The sequence below is a fragment of the Canis lupus genome, chromosome 6 (assembly GCF_011100685.1).
Source record: "Canis lupus familiaris isolate Mischka breed German Shepherd chromosome 6, alternate assembly UU_Cfam_GSD_1.0, whole genome shotgun sequence".
In the NCBI taxonomy this organism is placed as follows: Eukaryota; Metazoa; Chordata; class Mammalia; order Carnivora; family Canidae; genus Canis; species Canis lupus.
Genome location: NC_049227.1, coordinates 4,818,662 through 4,839,189, shown reverse-complemented (window position 1 = coordinate 4,839,189; position 20,528 = coordinate 4,818,662). Strand labels below are relative to the sequence as shown.

At 39.1% G+C, this 20,528-nt stretch overlaps 2 long non-coding RNA genes across 7 annotated transcripts in view; one reads left to right on the top strand and one right to left on the bottom strand.

Annotated features, from left to right (window-relative positions):
* The window catches only part of LOC111096189, a 54,273-nt gene extending 34,528 nt beyond the window's left edge, over positions 1 to 19,745 (top strand). For all 5 annotated transcript variants that reach the window (XR_005360525.1, XR_005360526.1, XR_005360523.1 and 2 more), the window contains 2 exons: positions 17,992 to 18,191; positions 19,481 to 19,745. This is a non-coding gene — a long non-coding RNA (uncharacterized LOC111096189). The remainder of the gene's footprint in view (positions 1 to 17,991; positions 18,192 to 19,480) is intronic.
* LOC111096190 overlaps positions 423 to 20,528 on the bottom strand; it is a 59,506-nt gene continuing 39,400 nt past the window's right edge. For both annotated transcript variants that reach the window (XR_005360528.1, XR_005360527.1), the window contains 2 exons: positions 4,708 to 4,928; positions 423 to 2,411 (listed from right to left, as the gene is read on the bottom strand). This is a non-coding gene — a long non-coding RNA (uncharacterized LOC111096190). The remainder of the gene's footprint in view (positions 2,412 to 4,707; positions 4,929 to 20,528) is intronic.

Genomic DNA, 20,528 nt, shown 5'->3' with positions numbered 1-20,528 from the left:
CCTTTTAATTCCTTAACATTGTTTGATACACCAGTTTAGGAGATCCAGCAAAGTGATGAGAAATTCAGGTGGAACATGGAATGATAGATTCTATAAAGCCTAAACATAAGAATATGGGGGAAGTAAGGTAGCAGTGGACACTATGATTTTCCAGGCATCCCATAAATAATTCTAACTCATCCCTATAGTAAGAGCTTGGGCTCTAGAGGATAGCTTTTAGCTTGGATTCTAGCTCTTATTCTTATTCTTAACCCTGTGGGATGATGGATAAGAAAAGTTTCTTTACAGAGGCCCCAGTATGCTAATAATGTGTGAGTAATAAATTCCTAGGCCATAGCTCTATTGAGAATACAAAAGACCATTTACATAAAGGCTCAATGCTGAGGACAAAGTAAATCGTGAGTGTAGATAGCTTCTGTTATTTCATTTTAACGTACCTCAGGAAATGGAGCCTCAGAAAGAGAAAATGTACCTGTAATTATAACAGTTAATATCTGATAGAGCCAGAACTCCAAAATCTGTGCTCATTCTTCTATATAAGGCAACCATCCACATAGCTAATATGTGATAATTAACAGGCTCAGAGACTGTATGTTTTGCTGAGATACCAAGCAACTCTGAAATCTCATGGCTTTTAAGGGTGAATATTTGTCAGGGATTTGTAGGTTGTCTGTGGCTCTGTTGACTGGGTGCCATGTTTTTGTTTTGTTTTGTTTTGTTCTGTTTTTGTTTTTTAAATCTGGCACATCCAGGCTAAAGGAGCAGTAGCTCTCTTTTGAATGCAGAATCTCAAGATTCCTGGAAGAAACAGGCAATGCTTCTTAAAACCTCTTCTTGGAACCCCTACTTCTGCCTATATTCCTTTGGTCAAAGCAAGACAAAGGCCCAAGCCCACATGGGTGGGATGGGAAAGTAAACTTCTTCCATAGAGCTGGAGAAAATTGGAGGATGAATATTTGGTGAGCAATAATTCAATCCACCACCATATTACAAACCAGAGTTTTGTAATGCTTCTTGCTTTCTCCTTACTTTTCTTTGGTTTCCTCATTGTGCTGGATTATCTGTTTTAATTTGATAAAATTAAAAACGTGGGGTGATCACCACATGCATGTTTTGCAGTCTTTTTTGCATTGCCAGAAAGAAACCTGGGGATATATCTCTTAGAATCTTTATCTCTATGTGGTTCCAGGTTAGAGTCTCCCAAAGACAGGGCCAACAAGTGAAATTTGGAAAGCAAAAAAGAGAATCCATTATTATTATTATTATTATTAATTATTATTATTTTTATTATTATTGGTGGCAGTTTCACATAGCTACATGAGCATATGGCCAATATGAAGTTATAGTACCTTCTGGGCAAGGTCCTAGAAGTCACCTGTCTTGATATCATAGACAGCTGATGTTGGCAGTGTTGACACCATTTAGCTTCCAAAGATTTGCTGTGGGTACCGGGTGAGCTCTCTTGTTAATTACCTTCTTCTCGAAGCTTCACTAACAATTATTCTTAAGCCCTTCCAATGATTATGTAGGCTTTTAATGCCCTCTGTTAAAGCACTTTCTACTTGGAATGCCTAGAGTGGCTTCTCTTTTCTCAATGGAATTCTGATTTACATATTTCATATTCTATAAAAAATTTGGATATCTTCCTTTGTAATAAAAATGACCAGCTTTTGCCACCTCTGGGTTCTGAAGATCAACGCAATAATCATCAGGTAGGGTCTGCTTGGTGCATTTTTAAACAGAAAAAACGTGAAGGAGATCCTAATTTGGGTCCCTAAGAAATCAATGGCAAAACAATGTTTTGAGAAATACTAAACTTGTACTTGGTACGTATATTTTTCTCTCAGTATTTACATGGAATGAACCACAAAGGAAGAACCACAGAGCTCCAGTTCATCCTCCATGAGAACGAATGGTGACCCAACTTGTATGGCTAGAGATCTAATTCTTGTTCAGAGCTCACTGGTTCTGAGAGATCTCATGGACCCAGCAGTTGACTCACCCAGTCTGTACATCAGCTCCAGACCCTGCTTTATGTATCTCAGAAGGTTCTAGCAAATGTGTATAGTGAGGTTGCAGTCTTTAACCACTGAAGTTTCTGCTTTGTTTTGTGATTGAAGGGAGCTCAGGTGCACAGAATGGATTAGTCATAATCCTTGATTCATGGCACATTCATCCTCAGTCCATACCCAGGGCCTCTTGTCATTTAAGTATTTATTTGTCAATTAGTACATCTTAATGCAATCAGCATCCATGAACCCATCACTCCTAGATCTTGTGGAGGCTTTCCATTCTTCAATGTGCTCTGCAAAATGCTGGCAGAATTTTAGCAAATATAGCTATGTGATTTTTCCAGGGTCTCTTTAACTTCATCGCCTGATTTATACCATGGGTTGCATTTTCTGTCTTGTCTGTGAAAATAAGGAATAGACATTTTAAACCCCTTTTGGCAGAAGAATAATATCCTTCTGGTAGTCCAAACTATAATGGACCTATCTTGGGCAAAAATACAAATGCCCTGACATTTCTGCTTGCCACTATTAAAGCATCCCCTTGGCAATACCAGATTAGGGCATTTCTACATGATCAGTGTGGTACAGATTAAAGCCTTGGGAACTCTGTTTTGGATTAATAGCAGAAGAAATATTTGCTTTTCAATAGTAGATACTCACCCAAGTAATAAATGAATTAAAAACTAAGTAGTATTTAAATATTCTTTAAATGAGAGTACATTTGTTAAACTTTAATCAAAAGAAATTTTATATCAGAGGGCTTAACAAAATACAAATTTAAAAGCCATGCAAACAAACAATTATCTCACTACTTAGGCAAAATTTCAACTTTTTTAAAGCATGAATTTGAACCAATCATTAAATATAGAAATCGACATTTAAATATGTCAATTTGCTTACAAGCAAATTTAACAAAAAGTATATCATGTAAACAACAGAATGAAACAAAACAAAATCTGAGAATTCTAAAGTAAGTGGAAAGAAAAGCAAATGAAAGAATGGGATCAATTGAAATCTGAATTAAAAAGTACATTTTCTGAAATGATTGCCATGTAACCAAGAGGTATTCTCTAAAATGAATGGGGACCAAAATGCTCATTCATTAAGATTTATTTAGTCATTTCTAAAAGAGTTGACTGTTTTATATTACAGAGGGTCAGTTAATGTGAGAAGTCTCATAATTTACTTTCACTTGAATTCAACATAAGATGGATAGATAGATAGATAGATAGATAGATAGATAGATAGATAGATGATAGATAAAGATAGATTCTCCACTGGGTCTTGAGCAGCTGGAAAGGAGTCTGAGAAATCTTGGAAAAATTTTCTACTCTGTGACTTTTCCTCCAGATTCAGGAGATCTGTCCCACCCTCCAGGAAGAAATAGCTAACCACCTTTTATCACGTCTATGGTAGAGCAGAAATTTCTCCTGTGGTGGACTGAACACAATGAGGACCTTGAAGAAAACCATGCATTTGCAACTAGTACCACAAACCAAACACATGAATGGTTCAGTGATCTTTGTTCTTACAGCCACACCTACACCTTCTCCAGCCACAGCTCATACTCAGAGATTTACACTTCTCTATATCCATGAGGTAACTTGGTCTTCACCTCATCTAACCTTCTAGGCAGCGAACAAAACCACCTTTACTAAACAAAGTATCAACCCTTTTCCTTTTATTTTCACTTGCATTCATGTCTTCAAAGGAAGTACTGTTGTTGTTTGACTTTTATAGATGTAAAACTGAGGATTGGAGATTGTGTGATGTATCTATAGCTAGCTTTGCAGTGACTAAAGGATGGAGCCAAGGAGGTAAATATGAATCTTTCTCTAAACCTCATATTTTGTGTGTGTGTGTGCTACACTTGAGCACCAATTACATTATCCTCCCAGATACTCAACTCTTCCATGGATGGACAGTGGTCAACCTCAGAAGGCAGCTTGACTCTTCTCCAGCCAAGTGAAATTATTAGAAGAATCTTTCTGTCATTTTCACCCATTGGTTTTGCCCTTTGGAAGTAAAAGAGAAAAAAATAGTGTACCTTTCCTTTACATGACAATCTTCAAGTATCTGAAGACCCCTATAGGGCATTCTAGGTCTGATGTCACCATAGACCCACAAGTGGCCATGGTTGCCACCACAAAAGATCTCCTATGACAGCTGAACATACACAGTCTCTAGGGTTGAATCAATCATAACTCTGTAGTGTGACTTCCAGAAACACTATGTTTTTTCTCTAGATGTTGGTCACTGATCAAAGAGGGTGAAATAAATCCATCTTCAAGTCTCTCTGTAGACTTGAATACTGCAGAGGCAATGGGGGGGGACTTTTCTTATTTTTAATAGTGAGTCTATAGAGATGATTGTTGCTTTGAAGACAAGCTACTGCCTAACCCATATCCTAGGAAAAGAAGCCCAAATCAGTGAAATAGGATCTCTGGATCAATCCTGGGCATTATTCTTTCACTTTTGTGTTTCTGTGCCAACATTTGCAGCACATTCAGTACATATTTATTAATCATCTACTATTTGATGACTGCTATTCCGGACACTGAACTCAACAAAATTCCTGTCCTGGTGGACCCTTCATCCTAAACAAAAAGAAAGAAGAAAAGAAAAGATTCCTAGGAAATGTAGGAAGCATGTAAAATTCAAAATGGGTGGTCAGAGAAGGTGTCATTGCAGTTACCTTTAAGCAGACCCACAGGTGACAAAGTAGTGAACTGTAGGTCCATGTAGGGAAGAAAGAAGACTCAGCTGAGGCACCAGGGATGGGGCTGTCTGTGAGGCTAAAGTTCAACCAGCAAGGAGGCATATGGTCCAGATGAGTTCACGGTGGTGTTGGGGGCCAGATGGTGTGGAGAAGTGGTTCCCAAAGTGTAGTCCACAGATTCGGGGCATCCTCAATCACTTTAAGAAGATCCAAGAAAGCAAAGCAAGTTTTATAATACTACTGAGATATTATTTGCTTCTTTTTTTTCCTATTCTTTTCTCACTAACATATGATAGAACTTTCCAGATACTACACAGTGGGCAACATTGCAACAGAGTGAATACAGAAGCACATAAGAGAATCCAGCCCTCTTCCACAAGCCAGGCATTAAAGCATTTTGCAATACTATAGTGTTACTTTTACTGCTGATTTTTTTTTGTTTGTTTGGTTTTGGAAAATGCAGCTATTTTCAGAAAGATGTTGTTTGTGGTAATAGGTAAAGGCTTATTATGGTTATTTTTCAATGAATCAATACATATGTTTTTTAAATTCTCAATTTTAATTTCTACTCTGGCATGGATTGATAGATGCAAAGCACAGAAATAAAAGTTTCTTGGTGCCCTCAATCACTTTTTAAGAGTTTAAATGGGTCTCAAGTCTACATGGTTAAGAACCACCGGTGGAGGGCTTGAGAGGCTGGGTTGGTGATTTTTGTCTTTTGGCACTGGGTGGTTTTGAGCAGGGGAGTGATAAGAAGGAGCCCACGCGACCAGTGTGACCGATGACTGGGAACAGTTTGAAGTGGGCAGCAGTGAGAGAGAAAGGAGAGAAGCAAGAAGGCTAGTCAGGAGGTCCCCATAGTGGTCTAGCAAGTGGTGTTGGTGCCTTGGACCAGCTAAAAAGCAAGGGTGGGGGGAATGAGGGTAATGAGGGTGTGGGGGGTGAGAAACAGTCTCATTTCTGGATTCATCTGAAATAGTGAGCCAACAAGCATCTTTGTTGAGAGGCTAAATGTGGAATGTGCAAGTGATATAGGAATCAAGGGATCTTCTACAATTTTTGTTTGTTGGTTTTTGAGGAAAGAATGGTCATTAACTGGGGTTCCCCATGGGATTACTTCCCAAGTAATCCAGGGTGCAGAGACTTTACTTGTAGTATCCCCACATCTTGCCTCGGAAAGAATGTAGAAGGTTCAGGAACAGGAAGAGTGGCTTTGCCTATAGAAAGAACGAGCTGGGGGCCTGGGAGTGGGGTTTCCTGTACAGTCATGCTAATTTGGTTTTGCCACCATGGAAGAAAAATCAGACAGTCCTGAAGACATGTTCAAGGTTTTCCCATGTGCTCAGACCCTGTCTGTACCTTGGCGGGGATGGGGAGGGGGAATGTTGCTGAGGCAGGGAGACATGTCACAGCTCTGGAGTATGCCCTGCAGGGCTGGGAGTGCTGTGTGCTGTCCTGGCCCTGGGGGACGGCCCTTGCACCCCATGGATCCCTTTCTTACAAGCATGGCACCAGACTTCTTCATCTCAGGATTGTGTGACTCTGAATGTCTCTGTGGCAGCATTGTGTCAGGGGGACAAGAAGCATGTGCAGCCTCAGTGAAATCACATGCACAGAGCTAACATGCCTGGGATGCCACCAGCCCAGGGCTCTGGCCCCTTTCTCACTTCCTGCTGGTCCATGAGCAAGCAGAGGTGACAGGGCTGGGGCCACGTGCTTCAGCAGAGATGGCCTTCTGGCCCATTTCCTCCACTGACTGAAGCTGCAACACCCGTGCCCTCTCTCCCTCCCTCTCTCTGTCTCTGTCTCTGCTGTGTTTCTGTCTCTATCTCTTTTGTGGCATGAGATAAATAATTGGCCAGTGTCCATAGTAAAAACAGAACAATAGTACATAAGCTTTATTTTCTGTTCCATCAGAAAACCAGGTTAAATTTTTATACCGCCTTAAGGTAATTCTTCCCCCTTCCCCTCCTACTCCAGTCTACTCTTCCCACCTCTCTCATTCTCCACTGCCACCAGCTCTCCCCCTCTCTCCTTCAACCTTATTCCTATTCATGTATTCTCACGGGAACAAGCAGAAATCTGGAAAAAAGAAACGGAAGTGCTGGCAGCAACGTACTTCTAAAAAAAGAAGACGGGATTCCCCTTCTCTTCTCACCTGCAACCCTAAGCTCTCTTATCATTCACCATCCTTTTCCTCCTCCCCCTCCTCCACCTCTTACTCCTTCTTCCTCCTTCTCCTTCTCTTCCCCCTCCCTCCTCCTTCTTCACCCCTTCCTCCTCCCCTGCTCCTTCTCCTTCTTTCTACTATTATCATTTTTTTCCCATTAAACTGGAACCTAAGGCAACCAAACACCTTTGCTCACTCATCACCATCATCTTGCCTGAGTTGGGTTTGAGACATGTGCCAGTCAGTCAGGCTTCTCCAAAGGAACAGAATACACAAACTTGACCCTTGAACAACATTGGAGTTTGAGATACTAGCCTCCTGCAGAGCTGAAAATTTGTGCATAACTTTTGATTCCCCCAAAACTTAGCAGAAGCCTTAATTATAGCATAAGCAGGCAGTGAACATGTATTTGGTATGTTACATGTATTATATGTCATGTTCTTACAAATAAGTAAGCTAGAGAAAAGGAAATGTCATTAAGAAAATAATGAGGAAGAGAAAACACATGTACAGTACCATACTGTATTTTGAAAACCATCTGCATACAAGTGGACCCACGTAGTTCTAACAATTGGGTACCATAGCCAGTTGGCATGGAGAATTAACCATCACGCAACAACAAAATGGCCTAGTTCTGGGGAAGAAGATCAGGTTTTACTTCCAACAAAGCAACAACAGGAGGTAGCTGGCAAAGAAGGCCTCTGACTTAAATGGGTTTGGGGGCAGAAATGGAAAGAGAGGCCATCCCCATAATATATTCCACTGGAAAGGTGATCTGCATTCTGAAGTAGACAAATGAGTTCATAGGACCAATTCCCTCCACAGGTGCAAAATCATTTCATAGATGAGCCACCATGCAATCTGGGTTCATTTCAATGTGTAGGCAGCCCACCAGGAAAACATCTTGCAAAGTTGCTAGATGGTACCAGTTGAGGTTGCACAAAGAAAGAGATAGAGTTCCAGCCACCCCATTCCCCATCCTATGGACCAAAGATATTTTACCAGCCAGTTACTAAGAAAGCGAGCTGAGCTTTCATAGGTTGGTTCCTAACAGACACTCTTACCCTGCCTCTAACGTGTCCCTAATCACCACTCCTGTTGCTTATTTCATGTTTAACATCCCTAGTCTTACTCAAACAGCTATACAAGCAACTGGGTCAGAGTCACAGTAGATGTCCTTCTCCCCTTCCTTCTCCTTCTATGGAATCAGGGTGTATCTTCACTGTATCCCCGGAAGCAACTTCCTAACTTCAACCCACAGCTTTGTATAATAATATCCCACCCACCCAAGCTCCCCACCTTACAGCTGAGTTTTGTGCTCTCAATGGTATATAGGACATGGACAATAGACACTTGATGTTATCATGACAGTTGTCCGGGTATTGGTATGATATGGGGCTGGAAATCAGACGAATCCAGGACTTAAGAAAATTTAGGATCCCAAATCACCAAATGAGAGGGAAGATTAGCTGATGACCCCAGAGGTCAGGCCAGGAAACCAAATCCTAAGTACCAGGAACCTAAAAACACAACCAAGTGAATGGAAAAGAAGATGATGTTCAGGCAGGCACAGGTTTTCAAAGAAATAATCCTGAGTGTGAACCACAGGTCAAGGACAAAGAAATCCTGGCAAGGTAGTGGAAGCAGAAAACAAAGTGACATGAAGACATCTGCTTTAGTCTGGATTGCTTCCTAGAGGCACTCCGTGTCACTTCTTATTTCTTGATGTCTTAAAAGGAACACCTGGTACCTGACAGGCAGAAATGATTCCTCAAAAGGGCACAAGATGGAGGAAGTTTATTGGACTTGTAATCAAGACAAAAGCTTACCTCAAAGGTTTCCCAGTGCCCCTTTCACAGACACTTCAATTACTGGAAAGTGAAGGGCAGGTTCCTTCCACAAAATAGCCCTTTCTGGCCACTTCAGAGTTCTGAAACACTACCTCCAAATCACGCACAAATTAACTGTGGCCACTGGCTATTAATTGTGATAATGGTGCCTCTCCCTCTAGGGACCTGTGAGTACTTCACGCTGAAGTGAGCAAATGGTCCTGTCTGGAACATTGTCATGGGCAACTGTGAGAAGAAGCTGCAGGAATTGAGAAGCCCTAAAGGTCAAGAAAGGGACATTCACTAGAAGTGGCTCTGGAGAATTCTCAGACATTCTGTGGGCATCTGGAAGGAGGTGGATTTCTCCCGAGTAAGGGGGGAGTTGAGTCAGAACAATATTTTTGTACCAATGTTGGGTTTTTTAGAATTTTATTTTAGAAGACTTTTATACTTCAAGAAACATCGAGAAGATAGTACAGTGTTCCCATATATCTCCTCTACGTATCCCCCTATTATTAACACTTTATGTTAGCGTAATGCGTTAGTTATAATAAGTGAACCAATATCAATACATTATTAACTAAAGTCTGTGCTTTGTTCAGAATTCCATAGTTTTTAACCTAATGTCCGTCTTCTATTTGGGATACCATCCAAGGTGCCACATTACATTCAGTTGTCATGTCTCCTTAGGCTCCTTATGGCTATGGTAGTTTCTCAAACCCTGCTTGTCTTTGATGACCTTGATGACTGAGGAATCTTGTAAAATATATTGCAGGATGGCCCTTTATTGGAATTTGTCTGATGGTCTTCTTATGATTACACTGGGGTTATGAGGTTTGGGGAGGAAAATCACAGAGATAAAGTGCCATTTCCTTCACATTAAATCAAGGGTGCATACTATCAACATGATTTATGACTGTTGATGATGACCACGATCACCTGACCAAAGTAGTGTTTGTCAGGTTTCTCTACTATAAAGTTACTTTTCTTTTTTATTCCTTTCCACACTGTACTCTATGGAAAGAAGTCACAATGCACAGCTCACACTTCAGGAATAGAGAATCACGCTCCACTTCCTTGAAGGTGGAATAGCTACATGTATTATTTGCAATATTTCTGCATGGAAAATTTGTCTCTTCCTCCTCATTTATCTGCTTATTCAATTACTTATGTTTGCTTGGGCTCATGGATATTTATTTTATACTCTGGGTTATACTGTTGGAAATAGTACTGGGGAATACTGTTTTATCTACTTTCTGGCTTCGATTATTCCAGTGTGAGCCATTGGGAGACTTTTCAGTTGATCTCTGTGGTTTTCTGAAATGTCCCCACCATTGAGCATTTTTGGTTTTGTTTGTTTGTTTTAGGGGGGTGGTATTTCCTTACTATCTCTCATTACAAGATGCTTGGGTTCATCTTCTGTATTTTCTGCCCTAGTCCTAGAATCAGCCACTTTTCCAAAGAGCTTCATTCTTTTTATCGGAGAATGGTATTAAAAACCAAGATTTGGATGATAGGTGTGCTCACTACTATTGGGGTGTGGTTGCTTCATAAACTTCTTCCTGACCTTTGTGCTGCCACAGCAAGGAAATATATGTGTGTATTCCAACTGATGAACATAGACATACTGTGACATATTTCTATGTATAACCATCTTTATATTCATGTAAACATGAATTTTTACTACTAACTCTAACACTAATTCATTACCACATTGATTATTCTAGCCTCCTCCCCTTGTTGATCTGTAAATTTCCACTCCAACAGTGAGAAACCTGACTCACACCAGCCTCTAACCATTTACTTGTTCATTTCAGACATCAGTGGACAGCAACATCAGAATTGGTAACTCATACCTCTGTGGTAGGCATTTGTGGATATACACTGATCATCTCTAGTATAGAGCTTAGGTATAGTTTCTTTTGGCTTTAATTTTACATACTTCACTGATTTCTAAAGTTATTTGGGCCAGCATATTTTCTCTTGACCCACTTCACTGAGGTTGTTTTATGCATTTATAATACATTTAGATTATTTGTTACATTCTACATTCTATCTGGGATCCTCTGTACTCTTAAATTATTTGTTTTGATGTATATAGTTTCAGGTTCATATTTTATGCAGTAAAGTTCTATGGGTTTTGAAAAATGCCTAGTGTCTTGCATTTGGTAATAACAGTAGCATACTGAATGGTTCACAACCCTAAAAAAATCCCCTATGTTTCAATTCCCTATGCTGAGTCAACCCTCCTCTCTTTCTTCTGGAACTCCTGTCTCTGGGAACCACTGTTCTGTTTCTAATCTCTATAGTTTTGTCTTTTCCAGAGCATCATGCAATTGCAATCACTCATTATGTAATTTTTAACAGATTAGCTTCCTTCACTTAGCAATACACAGTTAATATTTATCCATGGTTTCCTTGTGTCTTGATAGCTCATTTCGTTTTATCATGGAAAAATATAGCATTGTATGTATATACCAGTTTATTTATCCATTCATCTATTGAAGGACATGCACATGTAATTTGTATGTATCTTGTTAGATTTATACTTCTTGTACCTAAGTATTTCACTTTTGGGGGCGCTATTGTAAATAGTAATTTTATATCCAAATTCCTATTGTTCATGCTGGAAAATAGAAACACAGTTGACTTTTGTGTATTAACCTTGTATCCTGAAAGCTTGAAACACTCATTTGCTAGTTTCAGAGGTTTTTGTGGAATCTTTTGTACTTTCTACATAGACAATCACATCAGCTGTGAATAAAGGCAGTTTTGATTTCTTCCTAAGGCAGTTTTTATATCTGTCTTTCTGTATATATTATTTATATATATTATGTTATATGCAATAATATATAAGATATACATATCATACCCTGTTCTTGTTTTATTGCACTGGCTACAGCTTCCAGTACAATGTTGACTAGGAGTGGTGAGAAGGGACATTCTTGCTTTGTTCCCAATCTTAGGGAGGAAGCATTCAGTTTGTCACCATTAATTATGATGTCAGCCCTAAGTTCTTTGTAGATTTTATTTATCAAATTGAAATTATCTCTATTTCTATTTTGGTAAGACTTTTCTTTTAAAGATTTTATTTATTTATTCATGAGAGAGAGAGAGAGAGAGAGAGAGAGAGGTAGAGACACAGGCAGAGGGAGAAGCAGGCTCCATGCAGGAAGCCTGACGTGGGACTCGATCCCGGGTCTCCAGGATCAGGCCCTGGGCTGAAGGCAGGTGCTCAACTGCTGAGCCACCCAGGCTGCCCCTATTTTGCTAAGACTTTTTAACATAAATGCGTGTTATATTTTGTCAAAAACATCTAAAAGCTTTTCTGAATCAATTGATATGATCATATGACTTTTCTTCTCGAACTTGTTGATGTGGTATGTTATATTGATTGATATTCAAATATTTAGCCAGCCTTGCATGCCTGGAATAAATCCTACTTAGTCATGGGTATAATTCTTTTTATACATTATTGAATTTGCTACGATTTTGTGGGTTATTTTTACAATTGCATTCATTAGAGATACTAAGTCTGTGGTTCACCTTTCTTGTAATGTTATTATCTTGTGTTATTATTAGGGGAGTGCTGGTCTCATAGAATGAATTAGCAAGTATTTATTCTTCTATTTCTGCAAGAGATTGTGAAATATTGGCTTCATCCATTCTTTAAATATTTATGAGAAATTATTTGTGAAACCATCTGGACCTTGATTTCTTTTTTTCTTTTTTTGGAAGGTTTTTAATACTGACTCAATTTATTGAACAGATATTAGCCTATTGAGATTATCTACTTCTTCTTGTATGAGTTTTGGTAGCTTGCATCTTTGAAGGAATTGGTTTATCTATGTTATCAAATCTGTAGACATAGAATTATTCATAATATTCTTTTATTATCCTTTTAGCATCTACAGGACCAGCAATGATGACCCTTCTTCATTTCAGATGCTGCTAATTTGTGCCATCTCTCTTTTCTTTTTGGTCAGACTGACTAGAGGTTTGCCAGTTTTATTGACTTTTTCAAAGAATCACTTTATGATTTTATTGACTTTATTGCTTTCCTCTTTTCAATTTCATTAATCTTTGCTCTAATTTCTTTTCTTCTGCTTGCTGTAGGCTTACACTGCCTTCTCTATTTTACCAAGGTGGAAAGCTTACTTTCAGATCTTTCTTATTTTCTAATGTATACATGTAATGCTATAAATATCCCTTTAAAGTACTGCTTTTGATACAACTCAGAGAAGTTAATTATTTGTATTTTCATTTAGCTCAAAATATTTTTACGTTTGGTTTGTGAGTTCTTCTATGACCAATGTGCTATTCACAAGTGTGTTATTAAATTTTAAATATTTGGAGATTTCCCATCTCTTTTTCTCTTGTTGAATTCTAGTTTAATTTCATTGTGGTCTGAGAATATGTTTTGTACGGGTTTTATTTTTAAAAATGTGTTGATGTGTTTATGGCCCAGAATATGCCCTGTCTTGAGGAATGTTTCATGTTAGCTTCAAAGCAGTGTACATTTTCCTCTTTTTGGATGGAGTGTTCTATAAAAAAACTAGATTAATTGACTGACAATTCAGGGCAACTATATCCCTCTGACTTTTCTGCCTACTTGATCTATCAGTTCCTGAAGAGGTATGTTGAAGTTTACAACTATAATATTTCATTTTTCTATTTCTCCTTGAAGGTCTGTCAATTTTTGCCTTACCAATTTTGATGCTTGGTTGTTTGGTGCATATGCATTTAGAATTATGTCTTTTGGAGAATGAAGTGTCTTATTATTATATAGTGCCCCTTGTTACTCCTGATAATTTCTTTTGTTCTAGCGTCTGCTTTGTCTGAATTTAATATAGCTACTCTGGCTTTCTTTTGATTAGTATTAACATGATCTATTTTTCTTCACTACTTTACTTTTAATCCATTTGAGTCTTTGTGTTTTTTTTTTGTTTTTTTTTTTTGTTTTTTTTTTTTTTAGTCTTTGTGTTTTAAATGCATTTCTTACAGACAAACTATAGTTGGCTTTTTAAAAAAGGTTTTATTTATTTCCTCATGAGAGATGGCGAGAGAGAGGCAGAGACATAGGTAGAGGGAGATGCAGGCTCCCTGCAGGGAGCCCAATGTGGGATTCAGTCCCACGACCCTGGGATCACGCCAGAGCCAAAAGCAGACGGTTCAACCTCTGAGCCACCCAGGTCCCCTTCTTTTTTTATTGAGGGCTGTTTTGACCATACTTTTACCTCTACACTGGTACAATTCAATATAAATATGTTAACTCACAAAATTGTGTAAGATAATGTTATTATTCCCATCTTATACATAAGAAAATGGGGACTTCCAGCATTCCAACATGCCTAACAAGGATGGCACATAGCCCAGTGGGTAATAGTACTTGTCTTTGCCATTTGCTGTATGTGTGATCCTCTTCTCAATATCATTTTCCTCAGCCATAAAATGAGAATGATGGTAACAAGCCTATAGCTGATGATTAAATTATGTTAAATGCACTTAAAGTAGTAAAGCATCTAGAAGAGCATGTTGCACTGGGTATTAAAAGAAGAGAAAGAAAAATAAAGCCCTAAGCTTTTCCTGGATCAACATCTGCCTTTGATTCTGACTTTATCTGAGCCTGAAGAATATGAATAGAATAAACTTCTGAAATTTGTTGAGTAGATTAAATGAAATATTACCTTTGAAACACATGCTAAGGAGATGAGCATCAGGTGAGTGTTCAGCAAATATTGTCTATGGCTATAAAAATGTTTATCAATGTGCTTTCCCACATTTCACTCTTATGAATATTCCTGGAATGACCATCCTTTCACACACAAACATATCATTATGTGAGAATGGTTTGTTTGTAGACTAAAATTAGAGAAGTGCTATTGCTGGGTCAAAGGTAGGGATGTTTAAATTTTGAATAGAAATTTTACACAAGCCCGTTCACGTTCAGAGTTACTATTGAAAGATATGAGTTTAGTGTCATCATGATATCTATTCAGTCCTTGTTTTTGTGGATTGTTCCACTGGACTTCTTCTTAAAGGGGAATTTTAAGAGTCCCCCTTAAAATTTCTTGCAGAGCTGGTTTGGAGGTCACATATTCTTTCAGTTCCTGCCTGTTTTGGAAGCTCTTTATCTCTCCTTCCATTCTGAATGAGAGCCTTGCTGGATAAAGTATTCTTGGTTGCATGTTCTCATTGAGGACCCTGAATATATCCTGCCAGCCCTTTCTGGCCTCCCAGGTCTCTGTGGAGAGGTCTGCTGTTACCTTAATATTCCTCCCCATAAAAGTCAGGGATTTCTTGTCTCTTGCTGCTTTAAGGATCTTCTCTTTATCTTTGGAATTTGCAAGCTTCACTATTAAATGCCGAGGTGTTGAACGGTTTTTATTGATTTTAGGGGCGGATCTCTCTATTTCCTGGATCTGAATGCCTGTTTCCCTTCCCAGATTAGGAAAGTTTTCACCTATGATTTGTTCAAATACATATTCTGGCCCTCTGTCCCTTTCGGCGCCCTCGGGAACCCCAATTAAATGTAGTTTTTTCTTCCTCAAGCTATCATTTATTTCCCTTAATCTATCCTCATGGTCTTTTAATTATTTGTCTCTTTTTTCCTCAGTTTCCCTCTTTGCCATCAACTTGTCTTCTATGTCACTCACTCGTTCTTCCACCTAGTTAACCCTCGTCATTAGGACTTTAGCTTGGATTACATCTGATTCAATTGATTTTTAATTTCTGCCTGATTGGATCTAAATTCTGCAGTCATGAAGTCTCTTGAGTCCTTTATGCTTTTTTCTAGAGCCACCAGTAGCTTTAAAATAGTGCTTCTGAATTGGCTTTCTGACATTGAATTGTAATCCAAATTTTGTAACTCTGTGGGAGAGGACTGTTTCTGATTCTTTCTTTTGAGGTGAGGTTTTCCTTCTAGTCAATTTGCTCAGTGCAGAGTGGCCAAAAACAAGTTGTATTGGGAAAAGGAGAAAAAGAGAGGAAAGAAGGAAAGAAAAGAGAAAAACAAAAAAGAAAAAAGGAGGAAAAAAAGAAAAAAGAGAAGAAAAAGAGAAAGAAAAAAAGGGTGGGGGAAGCAAACAGAAATCAAAAAGCAAAACAAAACAAAACAAAACAAAACACGGGGGAGTATCTTCTGTTTCTGTATACTTTAAGTCCCTTGACTTCCCTGGAACTTGTCCATATAGCTGGTCTTCTGGGGGAGGGGCCTGTTGTGCTGATTTTCAGGTGTTAGCGCTTGGGGGAGCTGCTCTGCCCCCTGCCTGGTGCAGGGCTCAGTGGGGGTTGTTTACCCTGTGAAGCCCCAGGAGTAACAACCACAGTGGTGGCGGCCAGCTCTGGAGCCCTGGAGTCTGCTCCCGCAATAACTACAGAGCTCTCCGTCTGCAGGGCCTGGAGGCTCCGGGGCGGGACCGCTGATCTGCTCAGCTTCCTGGCAGGAGCGTCCTTGCGGTCCTGGGCCCTCCTGGCCTCTGCCTAGAAATGACAAATACCCACCATTTGCTTCAACGTGGATGGAACTGGAGGGTATTATGCTGAGTGAAATAAGTCAATCGGAGAAGGACAAACATTATATGGTCTCATTCATTTGGGGAATATAAATAATAGTGAAAAGGAATAGAAGGGAAGGGAGAAGAAATGGGTAGGAAATATCAGAAAGGGAGACAGAACATAAAGACTCCTAACTCTGGGAAACAAACTAGAGGTGGTGGAAGGGAAGGAGGGCAGGGGGTGGGGGTGAATGGGTGACCGGCACTGAGGGGGGCACTTGACGGGATGAGCACTGGGTGTTATTCTGTATGTTGGCAAATTGAACACCAATAAAAAATAAATGTATTAAAAAAAAGAAATTTTACACAAATGTCCCCCTAAGAATTTCACCATTTTAAACCCCTCACAGACAATGTTTGAGGATGCCTGTTTTCTGTACACCTTCACCAACACAGGGTGTTATTAACCCTTTGCATTTTTCTGTCAATATACAAGTTATATTTTATTTTAATTTGTGTGTCTTTATTTATTGGTGAGATTAATCATATTTATATGTCCTTCGCCTTATTCATGTTGTGTACCCATTTTTTCTTTAGATTTCTTTGAATACCTGTTATATGCTGGGCATGATCTCTGAGCAGCAGGAATATGCTGGTTATCAGAACAGATGAGATTTTTGCTCTTGCCAACTGAGGTTGTTTCCTGATTTTTGTTTGTATTGATTTTTAAAGGCTCCCTGTGTATTTAGGAAACATCTTTGTCTATGATGTGTTACAAATTTGGGGGAGAAATGACATTTTTAAGGCATAGGCTGATACAGGACATCTTTTCAAAGTATAATAAAGTATAAATTCTCAGGAGGAGCAGAAGCAGTTATTTCCAAATTGGAGGCAGCAGTTACAATTGACTGTTAATGATTTTCCTGATTCACCAGAAAGAATCAGATGTTAAGTTCCTTAATACATTCTTAATGAGAGCTGGTCAGGGACAAGAGAGGCGAGGTCATCCTAGAGTTTTGAATTAATGCCCTAGTTCATAGCAATTCTTTCTTTTCTTCTCTTTCTTCTTTTCTTTTTTCATTAATTAAACAACTTTTATTTTTTTTTATTTATTTTTATTTTTATATTTTTTTTAATTTATTTTTTATTGGTGTTCAATTTACTAACATACAGAATAACCCCCATCAGGGAAATACAAATCAAAACCACAATGAGATACCACCTCACACCAGTGAGAATGGGGAAAATTAACAAGGCAGGAAACCACAAATGTTGGAGAGGATGCGGAGAAAAGGGAACCCTCATACACTGTTGGTGGGAATGTGAACTGGTGCAGCCACTCTGGAAAACTGTGTGGAGGTTCCTCAAACAGTTAAAAATAGACCTGCCCTACGACCCAGCAATTGCACTGTTGGGGATTTACCCCAAAGATACAAATGCAATGAAACGCCGGGACACCTGCACCCCGATGTTTATAGCAGCAATGGCCACGATAGCCAAACTGTGGAAGGAGCCTCGGTGTCCAACGAAAGATGAATGGATAAAGAAGATGTGGTTTAAACAACTTTTAATGGTATGGCCTGGCAATAGACTTTCAGGCCCAAATCCAAAAGTCAAAATTGAAGGACATTACCTCATGTGCCCTAATGATAGAGTCTTTTGTGTAGTAGGTTAGTAATCAGTAGCTCTCATCGAAGTATGGAGCTCTTTTAAAATTCAGGACAATAATTTGTATCTAATCTGTGCCAATGAACCAAACATTTAGGGCATCAAGATGTTCTAATGTAGTCACTGCTACTAAGGTCAGAAGAGACAGAGTTGAGCACCCAGCCTTGGATGGCTCCTGGCAGTCTACCTGGGAAGTCACAGTTGAGCTGAAGTCTCTGGGGACACCAGCAAGTGCCTCTTGGGTCTTCTCTGTGAGATGTGATTTCAAGGGGCATCACTACTACTGTGAGACATCAGGTAAGGATCCAGAAAACCAGAGCACAGACCATGGTACTTGGCAGGAGAGGGTGTTAGGGAAGGCTCCCCCAACTATACTTCTGGCAAAAACTGGAGGATTAGAGAAAACAAAAGAAGAATAAAGCTTCAAGCTTCTACAGTCTCAACCCCCTAGAATCATCCACAAAGGGCATTTTGTTATATTCCTCTGAAGTCTTTACTTTTTAAAAGTTTTTTTTGTAATCTTATTTGTTTTTCTCTATGCCCAATGTGAGGCTTGAACTCACAACCTTGGATCAAGAGCCACGCACCCTTCAGACTGAGCTAGCCAGGCCCCTCTGTCCGCTTTTTATAATCCCACAATTTTTATTAATGCACATTTTTATATTGGTGGAATCTGTTTTTACTGGCTGCAAAATTTTCAATTTTCTGAACGCTCCAGATTTATTTCTCCATCTTTCTCATGATGTTCATTTCACTTTCTATTTATATTTGAATGCATTCTCTAGAATAAATTTCTTGAGATAGAATTAAAGGTGCAAGACAATCACGTGTTTTGTTTTGTTTTGTTTTTAGATTTTATTCATTTATCCATGAGAGACACAGACAGAGGGGCAGAGACATAGGCATAGGGAGAAGCAGACTCCCAGCAGGGAGCCTGATACAGGACTGGATCCCAGGACCCTGGGATCACGCATTGAGCCAAAGGCAGTCACTCAACCACTGAGCCACCCAGGAGTCCTGACAATCACGTTTTACCTTTTTCAAACATTGCAAAAGTGCTTTCTTAGCAGATGATTCATATTTGCCCATCTATCAGTAATGTATGTGATTGCTCATTTCAGCAAACTCCTATCATACTTTCACATTTTTCCAAAGTCATTCTAGCTACTTTGGAAGATATAATAGAGTATGATGTTAAAACTTAATGAGTTTGCATGTTTTTCACATGTTTAGTAGATGTTTAGAATCTAATACTAGTAGATATTTTTTTTGTTGCTGTTGGGGGAGGTAGTTGTCTTGAAAGACCTTTAACACCCTGAGGACTGATGTGGTTGAGAGATATGGAACCTCCTGTCTTGGTCCTGTTGACTTTGTATGTTTCTAGCTACCTTCGTAACCCCAAATGCCCTGGACTGATTTTAGATCTATATGTTTTAGTTAATTTTTTTTTTACCACTTTCTCTGATGGATCTTGTCCTACTGAATCCATTTAATCCTGGGGGAAGGAAAGGAGAAGCCCTCTTAAAGCTGTAGGTCTAAATCTCTTCTCTTCACCACTGTAAGCCAGTTTTTCTGCTTTCTTGTAGGACTCATAGAGGAAAAAAGATCCATTCCTAGGACTATGAAGATGAAAGCCAAGTGCCAAGCTCTACTAGCATTTCCTTAATGGAGGACCCAAGGGGTCCCACATCATTCTCCAGAGAAGGGGCAGCATGGAACAGTTAAATCCAGTTAAAGTTAAGTTTTGGAATCAGACCTTGATTTGAGACTGGACTCAATCACTCATAGCTGAAGTAATGTGGAGAAATGTTCAGAAGGATTTAACACAGAGGTGGCACATAATGTGTGTTCAATAAATGATAGCTATCATCATCATCAATAGTAGTAGTAGTGTAGATTAATAGCGGGGATGTATGGGAAAAAATAGTCAAGAGAAAAAAAAATGTTGAGAGAAAGAGGGCTAGGAGTGGTTCCTTAGGAGACTTAATATCCCAACTTTACAAGTTTGCTAGGAAGAATATTACTAAAGCTATCCTCCCTCCAATTTTAGTCATTTAGCTTCCTAACCACGTGCCCCTTCTGGTTATAGTTTTCAACTGAGTGACCTAACTTCCATCTGTCTATAAGTGGTGCAATTGACAGAAACCACAAATATCCTTTGGCTAATTGGACCACTCATCAAATGGACTATAGCTGATCTGTTCAATCAGAAGGCACAGTAGGAAAATGTCAGACTTGGAGTCATTTCCATAACTGGCAAAGACATTGCTAAAAGATCAGAACACTGAAAACATTGAGCCATCCTTCCTTGTAAGATTTTCATGAGAACTTCATTTTCTAAACTTGCCTCTCAGCCTCTTAAAGATTTATAAAGATGATTTAGTGCTTTGATGTGAAGATAAATATGCCTGTGGTTTCAGAAATGTCAAAGATATTGCTTGAAAATGAAAATTTCAGGCTGCCAACTTCATGGTCTACATGGGGCCATGGAACTTGTTAAGTTGCTTCTTATCCCATTATCTCCAGCAAACCGTTACTCCACTTTCCATATATAAACAAAATTAGCCTAGCCCTTCTTCACACACATATTTATTTATTCAGTGACCATCTTTGTTGACATTCCTGATCGGTTTA